Source organism: Euprymna scolopes, chromosome 31, assembly GCF_053919585.1.
Source record: "Euprymna scolopes isolate OS-2025 chromosome 31, ASM5391958v1, whole genome shotgun sequence".
In the NCBI taxonomy this organism is placed as follows: Eukaryota; Metazoa; Mollusca; class Cephalopoda; order Sepiida; family Sepiolidae; genus Euprymna; species Euprymna scolopes.
This window is the reverse complement of record NC_136512.1, coordinates 36,721,786-36,733,327: the sequence shown is the minus strand read 5'-3', so window position 1 is coordinate 36,733,327 and position 11,542 is coordinate 36,721,786. Positions and strand designations below refer to the sequence as shown.

Here is an 11,542-nt window from a genome sequence, read left to right as displayed (position 1 = left end):
GCGAATGGGAGCTGTCTCTATTTTCATCACCATTACTGCCTTCAGGATATTGATCAGTAGTTTCCTCATCTTGTTGCACCCACATTTCAATATCATTTACATTAGGTGATTTAAGAACAGCGAGGTTGGTCGGTAACCGTTTGGTCGGTAACCGTTTGGTTTCAAGAATTTATTTCTAGACCAGATGTATTCTCTTTCAGTTCAAAAGTCTTTGGCACTGGGCATAATTTACCCCATGCTTTTGTTAATGTGCTTGCTCGAACTTGATTCCATGCACTTGCGAGAGAAAATATGGCATGTTTGATAGTAAAATGGCGCAGAAAATCGCTTATACTCACAGTACTATTTATCATATTCATCATGAAATCATTTATGTAGAAACATTTTAAGTTCCAAATAATCCCTTGATCCATAGGTTGGATGAGAGAAGTCACATTAGATGGTAAGTAGCACACAAAAATATTCCTGCAAGATGACACTAGTTCTGACTCGGGAGGATGTGCTCTACAATTGTCCAACAGAAGCAAGCACTTTGAATCAGGTTACCTAATTTAAGAAAACGCCTCTGGACAGCTGGCATAAATTCTTGCAAAAACCATTTTTTAAACAACTGTTGATTCATCCATCCATTTCGTAAAGAACAATAGGATACTGGCAAAGGCGAAACTCCTTTCAATGCCCGGGGACAAGAAGCTTAAGTTTATGAGTTCCAGAAGCATTAGCGCATACCATAACTGTCAGTCTTTCTTTATTTAATTTGAATCCTTTTATTTTCTGCTCCTCGGATCCGGCTAATGTTTTTGTAGGTATGCACTTCCAATTTACGCCACTTTTATCAGCGTTGTAAACATCCTCTAGTGCTAAACCATAATCGACAATTATCGTCTTGAATTTGTCACAAGAATTTGATGCTGCGTGTGTATCAGTAGACCGTTGTTAATTGTCTTATACCATGTCTCCTCTTAAAGCTCCTAAGCCAGCCTTCACTGAATTTCATATCTTCTGCGATATTCAACTCTTCCTTAAGAGATTTTGCTTTAGCAATTAATATGGGCCCAGATATTACTACACCTTCATTCCGTTTTGCTACACACCACTCATGCAATATTCGATCGAATTCAACTTGCTTTGGTCTACGAAGAGTCCTTCTTTTGACATGTTTTTTATTTGAAGAGAAAGGAGCAGCCTTCAATATTTCCTTCTTTTTCTTTTTGATGTAACACAGTGTACTTCTTCCAATCTTATAATCTCTCAATATAACGCTATTTTCAACTCCAGCATCTAATTTTTCTATAATTTGACGTTTTTCCAGTAAAGTCAGTGTCATTTGTTTTATTTTAGAGCTGCAAGCCATTGTGGTGGGTTTTTTTACATTATTTTAAATATAGCAATCTGAAAAAAAAAAAATTACATTTAGTGTAAATTAATTATCAATAACTAATCTACATTAATTACATAGTACCAATACTAACATTTCTGCGCAATATCTGACTAAACCATGTAAACAGTTTTACTGCAACTCCGCATCAAATATGCTAATAACATTTCAATGACGAGACAGTTCCAGTTTAGTTAGAGAAAGTCCAGGTTTAGAAGAAGACCAAATGAGAGGAATACCAACTTTAGAGGAACTTAAAATTAAAGGAGTTTTACTGTACCGGCATTTTGTATAAAACAGTTTTATATTCAATAATGCATTGATTTAACTCGAATCTAATTCTAGGATAAGAGCATCTGAAATATCTTACGTTATCGAAGACATTTGTAAGTGATTTTTTTCTTTTTTTCTTTTTTCTTTCTTTTTTTCTTTTTTCTTTTTTTTCTTTTATCATTTCATTACTAAACTTCTTCATGTTCACATACATATGTATATCGCTTTTTATCTCTCTCTCTCTCTCTCTATATATATATATATATATATATATATATATATATATATATATATATATATATATATATATGTATATATATTAATCAAGTTCGAATATCTTGATAACATGAACTTTAAAACATTATTTTCTAAAAATGCCTAATATAGACTGGACTAAAATATATATAAAAGTGTATGAACATTAGAAACAATATAAGCAAAACAATTGATGTTTCGACGTTAACACTTTGCCTTCGCACAATAAATACGACTCTACCGCGTAGACTGTTTCTAATGTCAATATATATACATATATATATATGTGTGTGTGTGTGTGTGTGTGTGTGTGTGTGTGTGTGTGTGTGTGTGTGTGTGTGTATTGTAAAGTATATGTGGATGACACCCGTGCCCACATTTATGGCATGTCACGCTATATACCAGTATGTATATGCGTGCGCACATATCTGTGCTTGAGGGAGTGTGGGTATGAATCTTTGCAGATGTATATAACGAGAGCATATGTGTGTGCATATGTGTATGCGTGTATGCATGTATATCTGTGTACATGCATGCGTGTGGGAACGTGCATCTGTAGGTTGTATTTGTATGTGGAGGAGTACGCCGGCGCACCCGTGTGCACCAACATCTAACCAAAAAAAACCCTCCACTAATGAAAATGAAAATATTATGTATAGAACCCCGGGAATGAGTTTATGCTCATAACTATGTATAATAATGTCTACATCGAATGAAAGTATTGCGTCTATGTACCCACAAATGAACTTAGATTTAAATCTATCCAGACGAATATGTCTATACCAATAAATGTCTGTATAACTGGGTGTGTATGTGTGTGTATGTGTGTGTATGCACGCACGTGTACATCCACGTGGGCGTCCGTATGTACATGGGGTACCGATGTATATGTGCACGTACCTGCGTATGCGTGTGTGGATGTGAAAGTATATGTGCCCGCTGCCTGCTGTCCACATAGTGTGTGAGAGCCTGCCGCTGTGTATATATGTCGATGTATGTGCTCACGAGTATTGGTATCTGTATGTGCGCATACACTTACATGTATGCGTGGGGTGCAGGTATGACTGAATCAATATGCGCATATGGGCCCGTATAATCGCCTCCTTGGGGGCAGGGGCGTCAATGTGTGTATGTATCTGTGTATGAGCGCATCCATGCCTACGCACACGCACCCAATTTTAGCACCTTAAAGATAATTTGACGTAAGCGAGAGCAACGCGGGGTCTATGCATGCAGGCGCACATATGTGCATATATTTGCACGCCAGGGCGGGTATGTACGTGTACATGTGACCGTTTCTTTTAAGTATATATGTGTGTACGTGCGCATGTGTGTACCCGTGTCCGCGGCCTCTAGCTACCCTCTCCAAACAATTAACAACAAAATAAAAACTAAAAATAAATAAACCGAATCCTAGCCCCCCCCCCGCCTCCAAACATAAGCGAACACCCAACAGGTCAAGACATATTTACCAAGAAATCATCTCACAAACGAGACGCATAAAAACTTTAACATTAAGCTCGTATTTTAAAGTAACCCCCTCTTCCCAACCCCTCATATTCCCCTTCCCATCCTATGCCCTCAGCCACACCAGAAATGAACTTCCCAGACTCTCCCCCACCAGTTCCTTTAACCCCAAAACTAAAACATTACCGACATACCAAGCGCCCCCTCCCATCTTCCCCCCTTGTCCCTTCCTCTCTTTCTTCCACCCGCCTCGCACTCCCCTGACCTCATTCACTCTTTCACTCTTTCATCCCAAAATAGCGAACATTTCTGTAAAAGTCTGAGGAAGCTACAGACGGCCAAAAAAAACGACCGAGTAGCTGAAACAATAATGTAACTTAACAGAAAGATACGGTAATAATAAATAAAACGCATATTTGCTCTACAACAGTATTGAGCACTTTCTTCAGTTTTTATTAATTACCATTTCCACCATATATATATATATATATATATATATATATATATATATATATATATATATATATATAAGAGAGAGAGAGAAAAGAAATTAAAACTGTAAGTTGAAATTTGCAATCAAATTTATGGTTCGATTGAATACTCCAAAAAACAATTTACAAATTTATAATGACTTTTTAAATTGTTTTTTTTTTTGAGTATTCGTTCGCACTATAAATTTCATTGTAAATATCAACTTATAGTTTTAATTTTTTTCTCTCTTATAATGCGGATGGGTCCTGAACTGTCATCTAAGCTTCTGCCTCTGTCCCATCAACGAAATATTGCATCCCCCTGCCTGTTCTACAGGTACTTTAACGGTGCTTGCTCTGACGAACTGCAAGCACTTGTACCCCGACGTAAATACCCCGACAAACCCGACAAGCAGCTAAATCCCACCCCTTCACAGTAGAGATCCCTAGATGTAAGAGATCTTTCTACTTCAGTAGTTTCTTTCCTAGAACCGCTACACTTTTGAATTCCCTTCCGGGTCCCTGCTTCCCCAACTATATTCACATGCAGAAGTTCAAGTGTAACGTGAACCGACATCTTGCTGCCCAACTGCTTACATAGTACCCCTGTAGCTCATGCCCTTGATAGTAGCCCGCTATATCAAAGTGGCAACGTGCCTTTTTTGGGGTGAAAATGTAATTTAAAAAAGCCAGGATTGAAACCCGATCGACCAAACGACATTCAATCGTTATTTATATATATATATATATATATATATATATATATATACACACACACACACACACACACACACACACCTATGTAACGCTTGTTTTCTTACTCACGTTCACCCCAAATCGCCACTTGAACGTAAGTGGTTAATATTTGGAACCGTGTTTAGAGGACATGTGTTACATTTAAACTTCTACGTGTTAGTACAGTCAGGAAAGCAGATAATAAAAAGAAATTCCAAAGACTAGCTGTCCAAGAGGATAAACTATTAGAAACTAGTGTGAGAGAGAGAGATGGACAGTGGAGAGCTCGATTGTTAAAAAAATATATCAACTAGAGAGGACGATCATGTTAGAGACGCGGGTGACGTCATAGATGCAACGGAAAGTCATGCATGGCAGAAGAATATGGAAATAAATGTCGTTGTACGAAAAAAAAGGAGTTGAGTTATTGCTTATGCTATGTTCTTTGCGACGTATTCTACTACAATGTACTGGTTCTCTATGTAATGTTACCCTGGATATCTTGATGTTTTTAAAACAGTTATTTTCATAAGCATGCCTGTATCGTCAATAAACGAACTTTTTGGGGTGGACGTAATAAGTTTCTCTTCCCAGTGAATCATAAACGTCCAGCTGAAACCACTAAGGTAATGGCTAGTGGAAACAATACTCTATACAGGAACAAAAGGTGTCTTGATAAAAAGCCCAACGTGAACACGTTCTTGAGGAGCCGCCAGCTTAAGTAATCCAATTTATCGAATTTCCACTACTTACGATTACTATGATATTGTCCCATTGACTACCGTACCCTCGAGTTGGCCCCGAGCCTTGATAAATGGTGATTTCTTTGTAAAAAGAAGTTTGTTTTTTTTTTAAATGATTTGGCAAAGTTACTGACTTCCAAATCACTTTGTTTTGCAGCTGAAACAACTAGGAGTGAACGTCTTTTCATTTCTTAAACGGGTTACTTTGTTTTTACTTGGAGGTCACCGTTTATCAAGGACCGACGCCATCTTCTATAATATAAATTCCACTTGTCTGTTTGAATTTATGTATGTATGTTATAGTCAGGTCATGTCATATGCTACTGGTACCATGTAATCCAGTACTACCTGCCTCATGATCGGGTCACTGGCGACTAAACTGGTTCCCCCACCAGACTTGTTTGGTGAGGAGGGCGGCTAGTTTCCCTGGAGGATTAAAACAAGACCTTTCAAAGGGCGAATGAATCTTTTTTTCGGTGTCAACGGCCAACTAGCACCGTGTGTATGTATGTGTGTGCTGGGGGATGAGAGGGCTCCTGTAAGCCGTGGTGAAGGCAACCTTTCTAGGAGAAGCAAATCTCTGATTTAAAAACCATAAAGCGGGAGACCAGTACCCGCATAAAGCTGGTCTGCAGTTTAACTTGTTGCTGGATATCTTGCTCTTGCTTGTTGCTGGATCTCCATATTTTGAACCGAGAGAGAGAGACTTAGCTGTCGTACAAAGCTAAGACTCTGTAACATCATCTGTGTATAGATACTCCCTCTATAAAAATGTTCCTGTGACGATGGAAGTCATTTTTGGGCTCATGGACTTTAAGTGTCTGAGGGAGTGGCACTCGTCTGACAAGATGTTGCAATCATCATGTATGTATGTATGTCTCGCAAAAACTGAGGCGACGGATCCTGACAAGATCGGTATCATTTTGAAGGTCGACGTCTCGAACGACAAATATCGAATAATTGGCACAAAAGATTAATTTCTTCACCCTACACTCGGTCGTATTGTACAAAGAGGGGTCGATTTTTTTTTTTTTCGCCGACATTTTAGCAAGTTATTGTCACCGTTGGATTGACTTCAGTTAATTTTAACGCGTTTTGACTTCCGATAGCGTCATGGAGACATTGGCTAACACGTGAGATTTTCTTTCACTTTCTTTTCTGCCTTCGCGGCACGGGTTCAAGCCTGCCTGCCTACTACCATTTTTTTATGGCTCTACACACATCTCCAAACACCCGGGAAACGCCGGACACCCTGTCTAGTTCTAGGATAAGAGTTAATTGATCTAAGGTAGAAGATGTGACAACATTGTGATGATCAGTAATGGTAAAAACCATATATATTTGTCGATATATGTTATCTTGTAATCCTATGAAACAACCTTTATCTTCAATGACTGCTTTTAATCGAGTTCGAAATTGTCCATAAGCTGAAATTAAATCATTCTTATTGAATAAACGAATAAATCTATATACATTATTGTCGTTTTCTAATTTTATTGATACTCTATATAAACTCCAAATAAATTTGTTGAGCTTTGCATTATTCCGATAAGTCTCCTCTTAAAGAATCGATCTTATTCTTTTAACTCCACCATATATTAGTGGCCTGACAAGGCCATAGGGGAGACAACCGAAGCAGCAAAATAGAAGCTGGCCCGCAGGACACTATATATACAAATGTATGCAAATTTCGGCATATTTTGTTGGTTCTTAAAATTGTGCTTTATCATAAAATTTTAACCATTGAATACTATTACAATCTTCAAAAAGCTTGAAAATTTTCATGTAGTTTCGTTCGATAGAACCAAAGATATGAGCATTTCAATATTCAATTTGACTACCAGTATAGATATATCCATTTATAGATATACCACGTTTTTTTTTGGGGGGGGGGGCAATTTTATGAGTTCCAAATCTCAGCGACTATTGATCGGAATTTAAAAAAATGAAAGCTCGTTGGAAAACTAATGCCCTGAATTGTGTAGTGGCTACGTGACATTTGCCCTTAAGGTCGCACATTAAGAAGATCATCCATCATCAAAATCCTATTTTTGGCACGTTTTTACAGCCACAAAATGTTTTAATCATAGTCATTTGCTTTCTTTATTTTGCATATGAATTACAAAATATCTGATATTTCCCCAAAAAACTCTGGTCTTGATGGATAAGAGATTTAAACTTGCTGTTATGGTTTCAAATGATCTAAAATAAAAGCAAGGGGAGACTTGATTCCAAATATTTTTTATAGGTTATATCTCCTCTCTTTGGTTTTCATACATAAAATAAATTGCACAGTGTATAAGGATTATTTGATACTGGAGATATTCATTATCGTACTCTATTTCCAAAAGACGGGAATTATAACATATGAGGAATATTTGGAATCGAGTCCTCCCTTGTTATTTAAGATCATTTGAAACCAGAGCAGCAAGTTTTAGTCTTCCCTTCATCAAGGCTAGAGGTTTTAAGGAAATTATACATATCACACACACATATATAGACAGAGAGAGACAGCGAGAGAGAGAGAGAGAGAGAGAGAGAGAGGATATCACTACTATAATTCATGCTGTAGGGGTGAGTTGTAGTTACATCTTGGAGATATCAGCGCATAACTCTGTAGTAAGTTTTAATTATTTACGATAGTACAATGTTTATGGGTGAGGAAGGAGGTTGTTGTTGAGAGCGGTCATGGACGGAGTAGGGGAGAAAGTAGTGTTAAACTGTACTATGTGATAGAGAGAATTGTCAGGCTACAATGCATGGAATTTGTGTTAACGAGTGTTTACACAATAAATGACACATTTAATCGGGGTTACATTTTCGGCTGTCATCTTTGTTAAATCTTTTGGATATTATTTTTTTTTTTTTTAGTTTTGATTATAGGAAACAATATTGAACGCCGACGAGATATGTTAATGCCGAAACGTTGTCCGGTCCAAGTAGATACTTCCTAATGTTTATATATATATATATATATATATATATATATATATATATATATATATATATATATATATATATATATATATGCATATATATATATATATATACGAGCAAACAGTTAATAAAACATGTTAAAAACCACTTTGAAATGAGTTAAAAAAAAACATATTTAATCTGAAAAGGAAACACTAGATAAGTGGATAGTCCTTAATCCGCGGAGTTTCGAAGAAATACTTACCTTCTCATCAGAGGGTAGGAATTAGCAAAATGCGGGATCGGATTTTACATGCAAAAGTATTTGATGAAACAACAAGTAAGTCAAAGATCTTACTTGAAAACAAAAAAAGTGAAGCAGAGGGAATATGGTGAAGAAAAGGGTGATTACACATGAATTATATATTTGTGACTTTTGGCTATTCCCTAAACTCAAGAAAACCCTTAGAGGTTGTCGTTATGAGATAATTGAGGAGATGAAAGAGGCTGTGATGAGGGTCACTGGCATGCTCACACCAGAGGAGTTCCATAGGGCCTTCCGAAAGTTGTTAGAACGGAACAACAAGTGCATTGCAACCGGAGGAGATTACTTCGAAGAGGACTAGAGTTTCATATGTGTGCTATCAATAAAAGTGCCATACAAAAAAAGTCTATAAGCTTATTGAAGATACCTTGTAATTTGACTTATAACCGAATATCATACGTATTTCACTTTAAAATTTAAAACAACGCTTATATTATAGAGCTAAGCCAAACATCCCGTGGATATATAAAAACAAGAGAAACACGAATTTTATGCCTGAAGATTTCTCCGAATAAGGATGAAACTCGGAAGATTCTATATAGTTCAATTTTATATATTTTTATAACTTGCATATACATATACACGCTGGACGCCCGGCGTTACCCGGTCGTACAATACGTTTAACATATTTTAATTTAGTTTTCGAGTTGACCCCCCCCCCAGGAGTGTTCTCAAATGGTTTCCATGTATTCCAACAATATGTTGTGCAAAATATAACATCTTCATAATGAATGGCTGCCTGTACGCGATGAATAGCCATATCCTCCTCGAGATTACCCTATTAATATGCATAGGTAGAGACAGAATACAGTGGATTTAGAAGAGTAAACAACGATCACTAATTCTGCTATTCCACAGATAGCAGTAGTTACCGTAGCACTTACTGACAAAGTGCTGATCTGGTCCTCGGAGCAACATGTGTAACGCCGCGAGAACGAACAAATAAAAAAGGAAAGAAATAAAAATCCGACTCGGCACCTCTTTTTAAAGTGCAAATGAATTGGCTTTATCTGTGGTTCTTCAAAAACAACGCATTTCATTATATTTCCAAAGTCTTTTCGCACACACATGTACTCTCTATTCCAATATTTTCCCCGATTCCGTAACCATTTACCGATTTCGATTCCGATTCTTTTTAAATCTCTAAATATTTAACTATATAGTTGTATCTTTCTCTGATTACCGTAAAAACACTCATGTTAAATGTGCAGATATATTCCTAAACATAAAAATAAACTTGTGTGGGAAGATCTATCAATTTTAGTTTCACTGGTGGTTTAAAATCAATAAATATTTATTATTTCATCATTATTAACAGCAATGGAAGATTTAGCTTTAAACAAAATCAAATTTTAAAAAAGACAATTAAAAGCATCGGTTTGGCATTAGAAAATTGGTTTACCGAGTCCGATACCCTCAAATACTCCGAATTTTCTGATTCCCAACTCCGATTCCGATTAATCGTCCCAATACTAGTGTTTATGTCTTTATATGAATAAGTATTAATGTTTATTTATATGAATAGATGTTAATGTTGTGCATTTATTTATATGTTAATATTTTTCTCTTTATGTAACGCTCATACCGTTGCACGAACAAACAAAACAGGAAAGAAATAAAAATTCGACTCGGCATATTTGTAAGGGCAAATGAATTGGCTTTATTCGTGATTCTTCCAAAACAATGCATGTCATTATATTTCCAAAGTCTTTTCGCACACACACATATGTGCTTTTTAAAAGTCTCTGTCCCCGCCACCTCGCACCAGCCTAGCCAATACTGTCTTTCCTTCGTTTTCACACATTCATCTTGGCCGGACTCACTTCGCTTCTCTCCTCGACCACGTGGTGCATTTTTTTTTCGTTGCTAATTTGCATACGTGCTTTAACTGCTGCTGCTGCTGATGATGATGATATTTTCACTAACCTGTTATCCTACGGCAACTGTTGATTTTATCACACACGCTTATACATGCTCTGTTACACATGTCTATGCAAATGATCATATGTGCTTGATAATGGGGAAGCATAACTGCTTTAGTCAGCAGAATACTATGGATTATATGTATGCTTGGCATGGCGGTTATACAAGAAGCCTTAACATATATTTCAGCGTTAATTAATGTGTTAGATATAGCAGGGCAACGACGAAGGTGTGCTAGTCGACGATTGTTATGACCGTTGTAATATTTGTAAAAATAGCAAAATAAATATTTATAGAGTAAATTATTCATGTTAAGATGTTTAATAGAAAAAAATGTAGAACATAAACAATAATTTAAAATTAAAATAGATTAGCCTCTAGAGTCTGACGCAGTTTTACGTAGAGGTCATTTCAGAGTGACGTGGGCTTTAGGTAGAGTTTTGAGAAAAGATACGATGATTTGATCAATCAAGAATCCGGAGTGAGAGAGAGCGAATCGAGTCGGACAGTGATGGTCCTAGTAGAGGAGATCAGCAGGACCAGCAGCAGCTTTCCAATGGGGAAACATCGGTAGTAAAAGTTGTTGAAAAGACAGCCCGGGATTTGTTGATTCATTGGAATTAATATTCTTTACAGCTTTTCTCGAAGATCCGCAAACAATATAAGGGACGGACCATGTATGTTTCTCTGATTGGTCCGATGTTTCAACACCAGAGAACTGTTATTTGACCCTTTTGTTAAAATGTATCTGTTGTTAAAATGTATCTTTTGTTAAAGTATATCTGTTGCTAAAATACATCTTTTGTTAAAATGTATCTGTTGTTAAAATGCATCTTTTGTTAAAATGTATCTGTTGTCATAAGTTTTATACCAGTAGACGTTACACGAGTTAGACACACGTATATAATGTATACCCCTCCGTGTTATGCAGAACGAATATTACATATTCGTTCTGGTGCCGTAATATATACTCCCCCAGAACATTACAGATGGACCACTGAAGAAGAAGAAGAAGAAGAAGAAGAAGAAGAAGAAGAAGAAGAAGAAGAAGAAGAAG

General features: G+C 36.6%; 1 protein-coding gene across 2 annotated transcripts in view; it reads left to right on the top strand.

The window, feature by feature from the left end:
• Window positions 1-11,542, top strand: part of LOC145255695 (nitric oxide synthase, inducible-like) — a 203,244-nt gene that overhangs the window by 2,938 nt on the left and 188,764 nt on the right. The window contains exon 1 of one of the 2 annotated variants that reach the window (XM_080114268.1): window positions 1,628-1,764. The exons of the other annotated variant lie outside the window; for it this stretch is intronic. The gene's annotated coding sequence lies outside the window, so the exon portion shown is untranslated. Of the gene's footprint in view, window positions 1-1,627; window positions 1,765-11,542 lie in introns of those variants that run through there. 2 annotated transcript variants of the gene reach the window in all.